General features: G+C 44.9%; 1 long non-coding RNA gene across 1 annotated transcript; it reads right to left on the bottom strand.

The window, feature by feature from the left end:
* Nucleotides 1–3,696: 3,696 nt before the first annotated feature.
* LOC121140662 lies at nt 3,697–13,011 on the bottom strand. The gene is made up of 2 exons (XR_005877587.1): nt 12,877–13,011; nt 3,697–4,425 (listed from the first exon to the last, which is right to left on the bottom strand). It is a non-coding gene; the product is annotated as an uncharacterized LOC121140662 (long non-coding RNA).
* Between the last annotated feature and the right edge of the window lie 5,135 nt (nt 13,012–18,146).

Here is an 18,146-nt window from a genome sequence, read left to right as displayed (position 1 = left end):
ATACCTCTCATTACCAAGTACCAAGAATGGGTTATGTCTAATTGAGTTATTGGCCAAAGAGGTCCCAAGGGAACCCCTAAACAACCCAGGCTATTGCCAAGTTTATTGGTGGCTCTCTACAAACTGACAATAAGGCCCTGTTGCTGAAAGCAACACTTATAGAACTCACCGAGCATGGAGAAGTCGATCTGGAGTCTACCTAGAGCCTCTACCCTAGTGTCTGTGGTACTGAGAGTACTCTGCACTCTATCGAGGGAGAAGGTGGACACCCACCCAGCTGTGAACCTTTTGACATACGATGATGACCTGCATGCAGGGTGCACTGGTGTAATAGAGGCACAAAGCCCACACCATGAAATGGAGCTCCTCCCACCCAGCAGTGCTCAGCTGGTCAAGAGCCCGAGACTGGATAGGTCAGAGACTGGGGATAAACCAAATACTACTGTTCTGCAAAAGGAACACAGCAGTCAAATGACTCCTAAAGGCACATTGCTGACTCATAGATCAGTGCCTTCCCATCATCAGAGAAGCTCTTTCCTGCAGCAAATAGGAACAAATATCAAGACCCACAGTCAGGGAACATGCAGAGTGAGAGACCTTGGAACACTCAGCCCTAAGAGGGATGTCTCCATCAAACCATTCCCCTCAGGGCTCAGGGAACTCAATGTAAGAGGAGGCAGAAGGGTGTGAGAAGCAGAGGGGATGAAAGACACCAAGGGATGAGGCCTTCTAGACACAACAAGGCTGGCACATGTGTGAGCTCTCAGACTGAGGCAGCACTCAGGACCTGCACCACATGGAGTCCTAGAGCTGGAAGGGAAAGCGGACATAAGACCCCGTCCCTAACCCAGAAGCTATCTCAAACTGATGACCACTTGTAAACTGAAATTTTAGTTTCCTCCAAGGGATTCTCACTGGGCAAACAAACCACTCTTCAGGGTAGGCCCCAGGCCCAGCAGTGATGAGCAGCACAAAATGAACTGGAGGCTCTTTGTCTCAAAACGTTAAGCCAGGGCAAAAACAAACAAACAAACCTTACAGGTCCTTTACTTACATATTTTGGCTTCTGGTTTTATGTTTTATGGGATTCCTGTGTGTGCAAACGTAAGTATCTCTGAATGTATATAAGTTTCTTGTGCTTTTTCCTTGACTCTATCTCTTGTTTGGTTGTTTTGTCCTATTCCAAACTGTTGTTGTCTTGTTTTGTTTTATCTTATTGTATTTTATTATTATTCCTTAAATGCCTGCTAGCTTCCTAAGGAAAGAGAAAGGATATGGAGCTGGGTGAGTTGGAGGCAGAGGATAACTAGGAGGAATAGGGAGGGGAAACTGTAGCCAGTTTATATTGTGTGAAAAAATACCTGTTTTCAATAAAAGAAAAAATGGAATAAAAAACATACCAGGCTCAAAAGTGGAGCACTGAACTAAATAGAGAATTCTCAATAGAGGAGTCTAAAATGGCTGAGAGTCACTTAAGAAAGTGCTCAACATCCTTAGCCATTGGGGAAATGCTAGTCAAAACAACTCTGAGATACCATCTTACTCCTGTCAGAATGGCTAAAATAAAAAACACCAATGGCAGCTTATGTTGGACAGGATGTGGAGAAAGAGGAACACTCGTCCATTGCTGGTGGGAGTGCAAACTTGTACACCCATTTTGGAAATCAGTATGGAGATTCCTCAGGAAAATGGGAATCAATCTACCACAACCCAGAAATTCCATTCTTAGGCATATACCCAAAAGATGCCCATTCATACAACAAGGATGTCTGTTCCACTATGTTCATAGCAGCATTATTTGTAATAGCCAGAACCTGGAAGCAACCTAGATGCCCCACAACTGAAGAGTAGATAGAGAAAATGTGGTACATTTACACAACAGAGTACTACTCAGCAGAAAAAAACAATGGAATCTTGAAATTTGCAGGCAAATGGATGGCACTAGAAGAAACAATCCTGAGTGAGGTAACCCAGTCACAAAAAAACAAACATGAACCTTCATCCAGGGACTGATGGAAGCAAAGGCAGATACCCACAGCTAAACACTGAACTGAACTTCTGGAACCCAGTGACAGAGATGGAGGAGTAATGAGCAAAGGGGTCAAGACCGTGCTGGTGAAACCCACAAAGACAGCTGACCGGATAAGGGGGAGCTCTTGAATCCCAGACTGATGGCTGAGAGGCCAACAGGGGACTGATCCAGACTCCATGAATGTAGTGTCAGTGAGGAGGCTTCAGCAATCTCTGGGGCCTTGGGTAGTAGATCAGTGTTTACCATGGCATAAGAATGAACTTTGGGAGCCCATTCCAAATAGAGGGATGCTCTCTCAGCCTGGACACATGGGTAAGGGCCCAGGTCCTGCCCTGAATGAAATGACAGATTCTGGAGATTTCCCCATGGAGGGCCTCACCCTCCCTGGGAAATTGTGTGGGGACTGGGTGGGGAGTTGGGAGGGCTGGTGGAGGGCCAAGGGAGGAGGGGTGGGAGAGGGAGAGGGGATTGACATGTGAAGCAAATATGTTTCTAATTTAAATAAAACATATATTTAAAAAAATACCAGGCTCAAGAAGGTCAGAAAGCCACAAGCCCCCCCCCCCAAGGCTATAGGAGTAGTGACAATTGTGGGACAGGGCAGGGAGAATCCTTTTGGAGCTGCTGATCACTTTCTCAGAGAGCTCTGAAGATGCAGCTTCAGGGTTCCTCACCTGTGGTGGTTTGAAAGAAAATGGCTCCCACAGTAAGAGGAGTGAGCTTGTTGGAGGAGATGCAGCCTTGTTAGAGGAAGTGTGTCACTGTGAGGGAGGGCTTTGAGGTCTCCTGTGCTCAAGTCATGCCCAGTGTGGACACAGATTCTTTCTGCTGCCTGCAAATCAAGATGTAGAACTTTTAACTCCCCCTCCAGCACCATGCCTGCCTGCCTGCAGCCCTCCATGATGGTAACGGAGTAAACCTCTGAGTTGTAAGCCAGCCCAATTAAATGTTTTCCTTTATACGAGTTGCACTGGTCATGGTGTCTCTTCACGGCAATAGAAACCCTAATGAAGACATGCTGGGCTGGGCTGGCTTCTCAGTGGTGGAGCTGCCCTCAGTCACCCTGGGGTGGAAGTGACCCCAGTCAGCTCATTGGTTCTCCACTTAGGCTCATTGTGAGCATTTCTTTGGTCTGCAGTCAGCGCCCCTTCAGGCATGATATGACTTTTGTTCATATTTGATGAGGAAGGTCACACAGCAACAAGCCCTCTGCCACCAAGACCTACTCCCAGCCTGAGACGGTGCCCTATAGATACACGTTCACCAGAAGTTAGCAAAAATGGTACGCACAAAATCCCTTCACCTCCCTGCACACCCTTACACCTCATCAAGACTTCTTTTTGAGGAAGTCTTGTATTTGCACTACTCTCCGTGTTATAAGACATTTTCTCACCTTTCATCAGTTAGGGAGAGGGGAAAATAATCACCCCTCCTCATACTACTTCCTGTTTTGTAAGATGTGTTTTTAACTATGTGCATGGGATGTGTCTGGACATACATGAGTGCCCATGGAGGCCAGAGGCGAAGGAGTCCTGGAGCTGGTGGCACAGGTGGTTGTGAACCACTCAATGTGGCTGAGAATCAAACTTGAATCCTCTGCGTGTTGTCTCAGCAGCCCTCTCCCTAGCTGGGTCTAGGGACCAAGGAAAAACTGGGCAGGTTGCTAACCAGAGCAAAGCACAAGACTTTATTTAACTTTACGTGTGCCCAGGGATGCTCATGAGACTGCGAAGATGTGAAGAAGCATGAGGGCAGGATGCTTTCGGGCTTTTGGACAAAGAATTACACATCTGTGCAGAAACCTTTAGTCTAGGAGCAATACATTCTGGGGCATGGTCAGGGTGGGGCATGTAAACTAACCAGAAGATTAAAGTTACTCCAGTGAATTTGTTAAGGTCCATTGCAGCACCAATTCCCAGCGTCAGTGATAAGGTCTGTTCTCTTGCCTTGGGAAATGGGGATGGCAGTACATCTCCCAAAGACTCCATTATGGCCAGCTACTTGCAGTAGGAAACTGGACAAATGATCCTTCTGGCACTATAGTTTCTTCTTTTTGAAAGAATCAGTATACCCCATGGGCACATACTGAGTTGACACAACCCCAGCTTCCTTCACATATCATAATCATCTTTCTGCTTGGGTTAGAACCCAAGACCATGTGTGTCCTAGTCAGTCACTCCACAAGTGAGCTACAGTCCAGTCCTCATGATAATGTTTCCAGTTTGCAGAGATGAGAGACAGATGCCTCAGCCACCTATGACAGGAATCTGGAGCTCCTCCGTGGATCTGGAAAGCCTGAAGTCCACACTTCATTTGTCATACAGATGCACTATGGCTCAGAGGGGCAGGGACTTTCCTCCATGGTGACTGGTGGTGGGATCGAGATGAGGGCCCTAGAACACAAGACCCATTACATGAGCCCTAATTGCATAATGCGCCTAAGAAGGCAGTCTGGAGAGAAACAGTCAAAAAGGAAGGTACTAAGCAAGGAAGTCAAGTGTCCTAACGGTAAGGAGAAAGGGTAGCTTGGGCATCCTGAAAATCACTGTGGAGCTCCTTCACAAGGCCAGGTTTTAGAAACCAAGCTGTATGAGAGAGGGGTTGTTTTGGAAATCCCTCATGCATGCCTGTATGACCTGGAGGTAGCAAGAAGCTCTATGGATTTTAGACAATGTGAGAGTGGGCTGGAGGGATATTAGAGTTGGTAGCACCAGGCCAAGGCCAGAGTGGTGGAGGAAAGACAGTATAGTGAGTAGTGATGCAGGTGCAGGAGGAGATCAAGGTTTCAGGACCTTGAACCAAGTCTCTCCCTTAGACCAAGACAACGGTTGCCTGAGAGGGACGCTAGAGAAATAGTGAAAAAGCCACCACTAATCTGTCACTTTCTATCTACTGCTTATTGAGCACGTCAGTAAGTGCTTGATAAACATTATCTCATATAGTCCCCCACAACCCTGGGACACAGGGGTGAGCCTTATTACATAACGACTTTGAACAAGGGCCCAGAAACCAGGTGCTCACTCATCAGAAGGCTCATAATTCAGGAGATAGCCTAAGCCACTCCATGATACTCCAGTTCTTAGATAAGGAAACCAATCAGTCCAGGTCATGCAGCTAACGAAGACAACTAGAATTGGAACCATTGCTCTTAACAGTGTATTGGAAATACGTGTCCAGAGAGTGTGTTCTACGGGTCAAAGAAGGAAAGCAAAAACTGACCCCGACTCAGTCACCCTGAGAAGTCCTGCCCCTCTGTGCTCTTCCCGACCCATCTCTACCGTTGTCATCCTTGGCCTGTGGGCCTCTTTCATCCTCCCAGAGTCCCGACGCACACAACTAGTCCCTCTGCTCACACTTCCACTTGTGCCAAATTTAAAAGCTGCAAGTAGAGCGGCCACTAGGAGATTCTAGAGAACTCTCTTCAGGCCTCTTGGCCCATAATATGAGCCTTATTACATAATGACTTCGGCACTGTCAGAGGCCAAGAATCCATACACTCATTCCTCAGAAGGTTCATAATTCAGGAGATAACCTAAGTCGCTCCAGGATACTTCCGCTGGGAACAAAGCCTGTTTAAGGAAGCAGGGTGTGGCCTGTTATCTGATTCCCAGATCATCGTGTTTCAGTAATCACAAATTCCTGGCTACTCCGGAGGATCCCAGAGACGGGCCCTTCCAAAGTCAGCTTCTACCTAGAGGAAGTAATTAGTCTCTCTTTCCGGGTCTGCTCAACTAGAAATTAGAGAGTTGCTTGAATGTGTGCCCTGAAAAGCCACTACAGACGTCACAACTCTCTCCCCATATTTTGTAAATGGAATGCTGATGCCACTTGGGGCCATGTAACTCAGCTGGGGCCAGAACTTAAGGCTCTGACCTTACTCCACATCTTGATTCTTGCTCCTGCCTCACACCTCCCCACTGCAGAAATGAGTCTTTTAGGTTTTCCTTATTGCACCCCCCCACCCCACCCCATCCCTGCCTTGGACACTCCCTACCCTGAAGCAGGCCACCACATCTTTCCCTGAACTATGGCAACCAGCCTATGGTACCCTCTTCCTGGCCTTCCCTTCCTCAAATCCTTGCATACTGAGCCACATCCTCTCTGACCCAAAACTGCCGGGTGCTCCAAGTTGGGAAGCTCCTCCCATTCCAGACTGAGAAAGCTGGCCATCAGCTGCTCCACCCCCACAGGGTATTAAAAGCCCTCTCCTCGTGGTGGTTTTCTCTTCTTCCCCTGGGACCACCCAGGAATGCTTTGCTCAGATTAACCCTGAATTTATTAATTCGGCTTGATTTTATTTATTACATCGCTGGAGAGACCCAATACTGGGGTACAGAAACATTTCACTCTCCACACCTACCAAAGAAAAGCCAAGGACTCCAGCCATGTTTCTCTGCCATCTGCCAACCTGTTCCCAGCCTGGCATTGCCCTCTGCCTGTTGTTTCATTGCCGGCACAGCGGCTGCTGTTTGACCTAGTGACAGCGAGTGACTGATTCCACAATCACTGGCCTGCTGCTCAGGCCAAGGCTGGGTGGGACCTCAGTGTCTTCACAAACCCCCCTCCCAGAACTGCCTCTGCCTCTGCTGCCAAATGTAGTTCTTAACTAAGTCTCTATCATCCTATTTTACCAATAAACTCGGGAGTAAGGTACTGGAGTGGAAAGCTGCTGGCTCAGAGAGGCCAAGAGGCAACCAGCTGACCTTCCTCCTTAGCTAGCCACGCCTCAAGAGAGAGTGTCTTCCAAGATCCCAAACCAAAAATAGAAGGCCAAACTCCAAATCCCTCCTACTCCTTGCTGTGGGCATCTCTATCCATTTCTGCACTTCCTGTCAGTCAGTTGCTGGCTCTGCCTCTTGACCCAAAGTTTATTTAATTAACTCAAAGTCGAGGTTCACAGTGTGATCAAATATCTGGCAACATCTGCCTCCTTCACATCCTCATTCACTTTCAGTCTAGGCCAACTAGACCTAGTATCTCCCCTTGCTGATGCAGCTGGTGAGAGCTATTTCCTCAGTCAACTTTGGAGGACCACTCTGCCTATTGCCCTATCTACCAGTTCAACCTAATCTACCAACCTACAAGGCTCCTTCATCTGGGAAACTTCCTTATTCTCCATTCACAACCCTGGAACCTCTCCCTCCCACCATTTTCCTGTGACCCTATAATGCCCAGGCCTATGTTGAGCCTAAGTGTCTATACTTGCTTTCTATCCTGTGGAATATACACCTTCTCAAAACATACATGATACATCAGCATTTCTCCTACAGGTCTTTTTTCACTGACTCATTCATTCTTTCAATCATCGGTAAGTTATTGAACATAGCTTCAGAGTCCAACAGATGTAAGTCTGTGTCCAAGCTCTGTCCTTTGTCTTAAGCAAATCATTAACCATTCTAATGTTTCTCCTCTGCAAAATAAGAATAACAATGCCTATCTTACCAACACACCGGTGTGGCTGGTGATACCGTGGTACACCCAGAGCAAGACGACCGATGTTCAGTGTATGCAATTAGGAGGGCAATATTAATAAATGAAGCTCATACTACATGCCTGGGTCTGTGAAGACTATTTGGGATATAAAATAATAATAATAACAATAATAATAATTGGCTCATGCCTCTAAAGACTCGGAGATTAGCAGAAGACAGACAGAAAGGTCTTGGAGCCTCCAGATGTTGCATCAGATACTCTTAGGAGAACAGAGAAGGTGGTCCATAAAAGTATAAAATGAGCAGCATTTGAAAAGACCAGTGATAATGACCTAGGAGAAGGGAAAATTGGGACAGACAGACAGAAGGCACAGCACAAGATGGCCAGAAAAGCAGGTTGAAACATCACGACATCCCACAAAAAGAGAGTGCTCAATAGGTATTCATCAGGAGAGAGGCAGTCAGGGTGGATGGAGAGCAGAACCATGACTGTGACCTGGAGTGGATCTAAGTAAGCCCCGCCCAGGCTGTGTCCTCCCATAATCTGAGATTGGTTCCAGTGCCAGGATTCTGAGACATGGAAAACAATACTGAGCTTTTGGATTACTCTTCATTCCTCCAGCTCAGAGAGACATGTTTCCGCCTGCTCAATTTAGGAGTTTGGCCTACAGAGGTTGGCCTCACCCTCTTCAGGTCACACCTGTCTCTGAAGCAAGAAACACTAATCGCCTTACCAGCACTGTCACACCCTCTCCCTGGGAACTGAAGACTTGGTTCCCTTTTCATAACTTTGTGTGGGTTTGGTCCAGAGGACTCTGATGACTTACCTGGCCTCGGATTCTCCCCACAGAACACCTTGCAGCATACAGGGAAAACCAGTGAACTCAAAACATAAGCCATATCAATGAGTGCACTTTTTTCTTTTTTGAGTGAATGTAAACTTGAATTGTCAAATGAAAAGCAAATCACACCTAGGAAGAATCAATCATTTGGGGGTGGGATGGGGACTGGGAAGACACTGCTCAATCAGTAGTGCTCTGTTGCACAAGCATGATGAAACAGTTTCAGTGGCTAGCACCCACATAAAAACCTGGTGATACTCGTAACCCCAGCACTGGGAAGATGGAGGCAAGTGGGATCCAGCCAACTTAACCTAATCACAATAGCTCTGTCCCCCCAAAATCTCCTCTGTTGGGTTTACTCACCTTGTCACCTCCAACCCTTGGCAGTCACTAACCTTTCCACTGTCAATGATGACAGTGAAGTGTTTTCTCTAAAAGCAAGGTAGGTAGTTTTTTAGACATACTTTTTCCATTTAGCAACATGAACTTGACCTTCCTCTACGGCATTTTTAAAGTTCTGAAGAGACTTGTTTATTTGTTGTGTATGCAAAAATGCACGTGCTGTCACAACACATGGGCAGATGTCAAAGAACAAATTTCAGGAGTTGGTTCTTTCCTTCTAGAGTGTGGGTCCTGGGGATTGAACTCAGTTTGTTGGGCTTGCCAGCAATCACCTTATCCCATTGAGCCTCTTCTGTGAAGTCTTTTGAATTGATAGATCACTTCTTTTTATCCTGGGGTAATATTCAGTTTATGGATCTATTAGTTTATCCATTTGAGCACTGAAAGGGAGCATGTTGGTTACTTCCAGCTTTTCACAATTAGGAAGACAGCTGCTATATTCATATGTCAGTTTTTCAAATCATTAAAATAAATATATCATCACTTGACTGTTAGGTGATTCTTCTTTTTTTAATTTATTGACTTATTATGTACACAGTGCTCTGTCTGCATGTACGCCTGCAAGCCAGAAGAGGGCACCAGATCTCACTACAGATGGTTGTGAGCCACCATGTGGTTGCTGGGAATTGAACTCAGGACCTCTGGAAGAGCAGTCAGTGCTCTTAGCCTCTGAGCCATCTCTCCAGCTGCCTGTTAGGTGACTCTTACGGTGTCTCACTTTGTAACAAGCTGCTAAAGTGCCATCTAAAGCAGCTGAGCCATTTTGCAAGGACAGAAGATATAGTTCAGTGGGACAGAGCTTGCCTGGCACATGTAAGGCCCTGGGCTCCATCCTTGGTGCCTGAAAGTGGCTGTGCTATTGTGTGACCCTCACCAGCAATGAAAGAGAGTTTCTGTTGCTCAGCCTCCTTGCTAGCATTTAGTGAATGTGTATCCAGTTGTTTTTTTTTTATTTCTGTAAGATTTATTTTATTCATGTCTATTTGTATATGTCTATGCACATGTGCACAGATGCCCAGGAGGCCAGAGTGGGTGTATTAGATCCCCTGGAACTGGCTGGAATCACAAGTAGCTGTAAGAAGCCCAGTATCGGTGCTGAGAACTAGACTTGGGTCCTCTGCTTTTTTCTTTTTATGATTTATTTTTATGTGCGTTGGTGTTTTTCATCCATGTATATCTGTATGAGGGTGCCAGATGTCCCAGAATTGGAGTTACAGACAGTTGTGAGCTTCTATAAGGGTGCTGGGTATTGAACTGGATCCTCTGGAAAAGCAGCCAGTGCTGTTAACCTCTGAGTCATCTATCCAACCCCTAAGTCCTGTTTTTGTCAAACTTATACATCTAAACATTAAAAAGGAATGGATTTGCTATACATAAATTTTAAACTGTAACAAAATACCTTTGGTCCAAAATAAAGTGTTTTAATAACATATTAATACTATAATAATAACTTTATAATAATGTAACAATTTAATAAGATGCTGAATAAGGCACCTTAATAACTACGTCCTTGCTGCTTCATAAAAGGGAAACTCCAAAGTTCAGCGTTCAGAAATCAAGGTTGAGCACCACAACCAAGGGAGTTAGTCTCTGAGGAGAGAAAGAGCGCTAGACAGAGAGGGACAGATAGACAACTGTATGGGAACAAGTGACGGATGAGTAGGTGATGATAGGCATGTAGGTAGACAGAGAGCAGACAGGCCCAGAGCCAAGGATAGGTCATTCAAAGAAGGGGGAATGGAAGACAGTGTTATAAACAGATAAAAGAGAAACTATAGAAGGGAAATCAAATGAGGGGTGAATGGGAGAGCAGCATAAAGGAGGACGTATGGGGAAAGGCAGCTAACACTAAAAACCTTTTTCAGATAAACCTACTACAGTAGAAGTGTCCTAAAGTACATGCATATATGAGAGGAATTCAAATGGAGTCACCGTGGGGAAGACAATGCCTCTAGACATCTTATGACACCAAGTAAAACTTTCAGGGCCGGAAATGGGTTACAGCTTGTTGAGCTGTTGCCAAAGTAGTCCCACAGACCACCTCCCCCAGACATCACAGGCTGTTGCCAAAGCTATTGGTTACTCTCCACAGCCTGATAGTAAGGCTCCATCGCTAAGAACACCATTTTACTCATGCCATCAAACACGGAGAAATTGATCTAGGAACTTCACCCCTATTGACTAAGCACTCATGGTGTTGGGTGGTATTCTGCATCCTACTGGGGAAGAAATAATAATCAGTACCATCCTGTGGCCTACAACAGCTCCCTGCCTTCAAGTATACTGGAGCAGTAGTGGCACCAGTGTGATGGAGTAACCAACTGCTTTTTAAAAATTGGACTTAAGGCCCATGCCGTGAGATGGAACACATGCCTGACCCTGATAAAGAGGCCACAAACCTGAGAATAGACAGGCCATGGGCCCTAGGAGAAAACTTAATGCTATTTTTCTGCTAAAATAAAATAGCATAGTAGCAATACAATGACTCCTAGTAACATATTGCTGTATCCACAGACCGGTGCCTCACTCAGCCCGCACCAGAGAAGCTTCTTGTACTTTATGGGAATTAACAGAGAGACCCACATCTGAGTAGTGTGCAGAGAGTGAGAGACTTTGCAGCACTCAACCCTAAATAGGATGCCTTCATCAAACCCCTCTGCTCAAGGGTCAGGGATCTAAGCAGAAGATGAGACAGAAAGTTAGCAAGAGCCAGAAGTGGTGGACAGAGTCATCCAGACACAACAGAGGGAATACACACATGAACACACAGATACCAAGACAGCACACACAGGATCTGCACAGGTTCAACCCAGACAAAGTCTTAGCACTGATAAGGGGAGGTAGACACAAAGTCCCACCCCTAACCAAGATACTGTCATCAACTGATGCCTGCTGGGAAAGGAAAAATCAGTTTTCTCCCATGGAGAATCACTGGCTCCACATATCCAGGAGGAATTAGGCAGCACAAAACAGACTCCATGCATTGGGGGGTCTCTTTGCTTCATTTAGTTTTTTTTTTTTTGTCTTTGTTTTGGTTTTCATTTTTGCTTGGTTTGGGAGTGCTGACTTCTACCACTCACTGGTTGTATGCCCTTGAACAAGCTATGTCACCCCATTCTGGTGTGTGCACACTACCTCAAGACACCAGGATCTTATCACATTCTGGTGTGTGCACACTACCTCAAGACACCAGAGTTTTATCACATTCTGGTGTGCGCACACTACCTCAAGACACCAGGGTTTTATCACATTCTGGTGTGAGCACACTACCTCAAGACACCAGGGTTTTATCACATTCTGGTGTGAGCACACTACCTCAAGACACCAGGGTTTTATCACATTCTGGTGTGTGCACACTACCTCAAGACACCAGGGTTTTATCACATTCTGGTGTGTGCACACTACCTCAAGACACCAGGGTTTTTATCACATTCTGGTGTGTGCACACTACCTTAAGACACCAGGGTTTTAATCACAGCCCCACTCTTCCAATGATCATGGAGAGAATGTAGTGTTTAAAACAATCCCATACATCTAGCGAGCATAGCTGATGAACAAAAACTAAATTTCTTAGTTTGGTCTTAGTTTCTGTTTTTCCAAATTTAGATCATTTGAGGATGACTAGTGAATTTTGGTTTTTTTTTCTTTTCATTTTTTGTTCTGTTTTTCTGTGTGTGTAGTTGTTAGGATTTTTTGTTTTGTTTTGTGGTCTTTTTGGTTTTGGGGGTTTGTTTGGGTTTTTTGTGTGTGTATGTGTGAACGCACATGTGTGCACACATGTGTGTGTATTCTGGTTGGATACTAACTGCCTTTGCGTGTACAGCCTGATCTTTGCAAAGTTGTTGAGTTCCCAAGAGTACAGAGGTCAATGTGGATAGACGCCTTGGGTGGCACTCGTTTGCCGCTGAGGGAATGTATGCACGTGCATTGTGTGTATATAAAATATTTTTCCTCAGAACATTTCCAATGAATGAGTTCAAAGGTCGTTTCTTATTATTTATCATAGTACAAAGCAAGTTAATAAGTGGTTAGATAATAAGTGCTCAAAGAGAAAAAAAATTGCTTTAGTTGAAGTCTCTTATCTGACCCAAAGGTTGTAGATAAAGTGATGACGTGCCAGCCAGAAAAGCTTTGGTTTATGGGTTTGGTGTGGATCAACAGATTGTACCTGTCAAAAGGTCTCCTGATGTCCCATCTTCCAGCAGAGGTGGAAACACTGGTCTTGAGGCGCCCTTTGTCTCCAGACACGTTTCCTACTGCCCTTCCAGAGGGGGCCTCTACCACTTCAGAAGCTGACATCCTGGGTTCTAAGAGACAGGACCCCAGAATTACAACCAGTATCTGCAGCTACCTCCCTTATCACACTGGAATTCATGTCAAGGCACGGGATGCAGTACGGTGAGATAAGATGTAAGCATTAGCACCAGGCAAACCCAAGCTTAGTTCCCAGGGCCTCCGCCACCCAACAGGTAACTGTGGCTCAGTCCCTGCTTTCTGACCCTCTGTTCCCTCGTGGGTTTTTATCTTATTTTGGTTTGGTTTTAGATAAAATTCTCATCTCTCTAAGTTATTGTGAAAATTAGGCATTTACACTGAAAACCAGCTGTACTGATATTTGCCTATAATATGCTATACTGAGGCAACAGGATCACAAATTTGAGGCTAGCCTGAGATAAAATGAGACAGCCTCAAGAGAAAACATTGAGGGCTGGAGATGTGAGTCATTTGGCAAACTGATTGATTGCTTAGCATGCACAAAGCCCTGGGTTCAAGTCCTTACATTGCTTGTAGACCAGGTGTGATATTGCACACCTATAGCCCTGCCATTTTGAGGTGGGAGGGTGAAAACAGAAGACTCCAAAGCTCAAGGTTATTCTTGGCTACACGAGCCATGAGGAGCAACCCTTAAGTGACACTCTTCCATGGCTCTGCGTCAGTCCCTGCCTCCATGTTCCTGCCCTAACTTCCCTCAGAGATGGATGGAGTGTGACCTCTCAGCTGTAAACTGAATAAGCCCATTCCTCCCCATGTCACTTTGTGTCACGGTGTTTTAGCACAGCAGTAAAATCCCAGCTAAGAAAAGTATCATCTGTTGCTGACATGGGAGCCTACAGTGTAAAGTTGTTTCTGCCTTATGACCAGCAAGTTAAAAATATTTAAGTCATAGCTGTAGATTCCTCAAACATGTTTCTGCTTACTTGGTTATGTGTCTGACTTCATGCAAGACCAGGCTTTGAATAGCTCAGCTGTGTCCTGGTGAGGGCAATGCCTACTGCATAACAGATGCTGAGTGTTTATGAGTGGATTGGTGGATGGGTGCATACATGCATACATGCATGGGTGGATGGATGGATAGATGGATGGGAGTTAGTAAAGAAAATGCAAGAGAGAAATCAGTGAACTCAACAAGGACCAAATTCCTACCTTAGTCTCATTAACATACATTTAGAGTTCACAAAACAACATGGAGGCCAAGAACCAAGCAAACACTTACCTTATTTATCATCTAAGATTGACAGAATTCAGCATTTAACAAAGTCCAGGGAGATAGTAAGACCTCGATATCAGGGTTCTTATGCAAGCACCACCCCCATCCCCACCCCACCCCCAACTTTGTGAATATAGTTTGTCAACAGAGCAGAACTGGAATACGAGACTCCTGCCTCTTAGTTCTGGAAACTTATCCAGACCAGCAGTCACTCAGAGTTCAGAGATAAGGAAGTAATTCTATTGCACACACTGCTGCATGGCCTTTTCTGGGAAATATGAACAAACTATACTCACTCCAGATAGGCCCTGAGGACAGACCAAAGAAACAACTCCACCCCCAGTTTATCTTAATAAATTGGAGAGTTTATTAGGGTTACTCAGGGGATGGAAGTGAAAGGTCACTTACAGGAGCATCAAAGTCAGTTGCGCCTCCTAGAAGCCCCACTCAGAGTGAGTGACAACCCACAAAAGCTGTGTCCCTCAAACTCCCAGCCCAACTTGAAGACAGGCTGGCCTGTAGGAGAGTCTCCTCTCCTCCACAGCGTTTTACTGCTGTTGCCATCTTGGGGAGGGGCCTATGGATCTCATACATTTCAGGAGCTTCCTGAGCCTTGTAAATTTTACTTATGTACTAGACATTGTTTGGTTCAGTTTCTTCCTGAATTTTATATGAACTTCCTCCTCCTTCCAGGAGAGAATAATTCAATTAAGAGGAAATAGTTGGGAAGCTAGAGAGATGACATAGTGGCTAAAAGTACTTGCTTTTGCAGAAGGCCTAGGCTTGATTCCCAGCATTTACATGGTGGCTCACAACTATCTGTGGGATCTAATGCCCATTTCTGAAATCTTCTGATAGTTCATGCATGTGGTGCACATACATACACTCACACACACACACACACACACACACACACGCACACACACACACACACGCGCGCACACACACACACACACACGCATACACACACACACACCTGGCCTTGAACTCACAGAGATCTACCTGCCTCTGCCTCCCAAGTGCTGGGATTAAAGGCGTGTGCCATCACTGTCCAGAAAACAAATATTTTTAAAATGAAAATAATCAAATGCAAAGTCAAGGTCTGTTATAGGTTGAATTGTACTCTCCCCACCAAAAGCAGCATGTATTAAAATACTAAACCCCTCAGTTACTCAGTATGTGACATTTGGAGATAGAATCTTCACAGTTGTGACTAAGCTTTTGAAAGGTTGTAATCCATAGCCAGTGGTAATAGCCCACACCTTTAACCCCAGCACTCAGGAGGCAGAGGCAGGTGGATCTATGTGAGTTCCAGGCCAGCCTGGTCTACAAAACTACACAGAGAAACCCTGCCTCGGAAACAAAAAGAGTAGTAGCTAATCCAATACCAATGGTTTTCTTATCCAAACAGGAAATCTGGGCACACACAGGGAAAATACCATATGAACATGAAGACATACATTTATAAGCCAAGGATAAAGACCTAGAGAACAGACCCTTCCCTCCAAGCCCTAAAGCACACCTTGATTTCAGACTTCATGTTTCCAGAACTGTGGGATAACACCTTCCTATTGCTTATGCCTCCCATTGGGCATTATTTTTTCATGGCAGCCCCAGCAAACTAACAAGACTAATGACACGTGAGAAGTGGTTATCAAGTGGACACAGGGCCAGCAGTGGCAGCATCACTGGGTATTTATTCCATAGACAAGACATACGGTGAGAAAGTCTAGGGATGGAGCCCAGCAGCCCAAGTTCCAACAAGCCATGCGTAGTAAATGCAGGTGCATCTGTGGTAAAGCTGCTCCAGGCTGGGCTGATGACTGTCCTTCCCAAAACCTGTGTCTGTCCAGAACCACAGAATGCAACTTTATTTGGAATTTTCAGTTGTAATTAGAAACAAGGTCATTCGGGATTGCAGCCACTCAGTATAAGCAGAGAAGCAAGGACACAGCAGCGGGAAGAAAGCCATGCGATGACAATGGCAAAAGTTGGCATGCTTATACACAGTCAAAAAGTGCTAAGGATCTCCGGGAGCCACCAGAAGCCAGTAAAGAGTTTACACGAGAAGGAATAGGAGTCTACACAAAATCCTTAAACACAGTGTGGCCAATTCATCCTCCATTCAGACGTATAGCTCCCCAAGCCATGAGAGAATAAATTTCTGTTGTTTGAGGTCTGGAAGTATATAGTTCATTGGAAAAAAAGAACATTTCTACGGTTTAAAACCACTCTGTTTTTGGTGATCTGTTACAGCAGCCCTCAGAAAATAATATGTGCAATATTTGGAATCACAAGCCCATTAATTATTGAATTATTGATGGTTGAATCAATTAAAATGAAATAAAATTGAAAAATCACTTCCTCGATCAAGTCAACCACATTTCTAGTGTTCAGGGGTCAGCGTGGGTGTTGGTTACTGTGCTAATGACCCAAACACAGGACATTCCCAACAGAGCACAGAGCTCTATAGGACACACTCCACTGCAGAGTGGGCCATGTTTACCCCAGCACAGAGCTCTACAGGACACACACCACTGCAGAGTGGGCCATGTTTACCCCAGCACAGAGCTCTACAGGACACACACCACTGCAGAGTGGGCCATGTTTACCCCAGCACAGCATCATTGCCCTCTTTTGGACCACAGACTAAGATGCTTTTTAGTATTGAATGGTTGAAAATTTAAAAGTCACAAGACATGAAAGCAAAAGGGTTTGTCTGTCTGTCTGTCTGTTTTGTTTTATTTTTTTTTTAGACAAAGTTTTTTCCATTGCCCAGGTTGACCTCAGACTTCTGGCTTCAGATGATCTTTCTGTTGTAGCCTCCCAAGTGTTAGGGTTCCAAGTATGGACCCAGCAAGAGCAGACAAATTTAACATTAAATGACTTCCATGATCTTTAGTGTAAAGAGTTGATCCTGTTAAAATCTAACTCTGTGATTCTGTTTAGGATAAAATGCTAGGGTAACAGAAAAAAAAACTAATTTGTCATCTTTGTTAATATACAACTTATGCTTTTAAAAAAGAAAATACTTTGTTTTTCATTTGCTTTCAATAGAAGGTAGCCATTCTATGCTTGTTGAAGAAAAATAAAAACAGACAAGAGACAACCCTGAAGGGGAAATCCACAGAGAGAGCTGAACCAAGCTCGTGAGAACACATGAACTCTAGACAGACAGCTGTGGAGACTCCATGGAACCGAGCTAAGTCCTCTGCATGTGAGAGACAGCTGTGAAACTTGGGCACCTGAGGGACCCCTGGCAGTAGGACCAGGATCTATCCCTGGTACATGAGCCCATGGTGTGGGATCCCATTCCCTATGATGGGATGCCACGCTCAGCCTTAATGCAGTGGGGAGGGGCTTGGTCTTGCCTCAACTTAATGGATCAGGCTTTGTTGACTCCCCTTGTGAGCCCTTACCCTTTGGGAGGAGTAGATGGGGTGGGTTGGGGAGTGAGGTGGGGGTTTGTGAGGAGGGATAGGAGGGAGAGCTGTGATTGGAATGTAAAACAAAATTAAAAGAAATAAACAAATTTAAAAAGCAAAAGCTACAGTATTGCACCATAAAACTCAAAATGGGCAGAAGAAGCTGGGCATTGGTGGCTCATTCCTTTAATCTCAGAATTCAGGAAGCAGAGGCATGCAGATCTCTGTGAGTTTGAGGCCAACCTGGTCTATAGAGCTAGTTCCAGGATACCCAAGGTTACACAAAGAAACCCTGTCTCAAAAAACTGGAAAATTTTTTCTGGAAGAGAGAATTCTGACTATTTTCATCACAAAGAAATAATAAGTGCTTGAGATGATGGATGGTCTAAATATCCAGAGCTGATCATTAAATAGCATACTCTACCCCATAAAGACATAGAATTACTGCCAATTAAAAGGTTAAATTTTGTTGAGCATTTGCCTGTGGTGATATATTATTTATGACTTATTAAAGCTTGCCTGAGG

The sequence above is a fragment of the Mesocricetus auratus genome, unplaced genomic scaffold, assembly GCF_017639785.1.
Source record: "Mesocricetus auratus isolate SY011 unplaced genomic scaffold, BCM_Maur_2.0 Super-Scaffold_100006, whole genome shotgun sequence".
Lineage (NCBI taxonomy): Eukaryota > Metazoa > Chordata > Mammalia > Rodentia > Cricetidae > Mesocricetus > Mesocricetus auratus.
The sequence above is the reverse complement of the archived record's forward strand: the minus strand, read 5'-3'. Positions and strand labels throughout refer to the sequence as shown.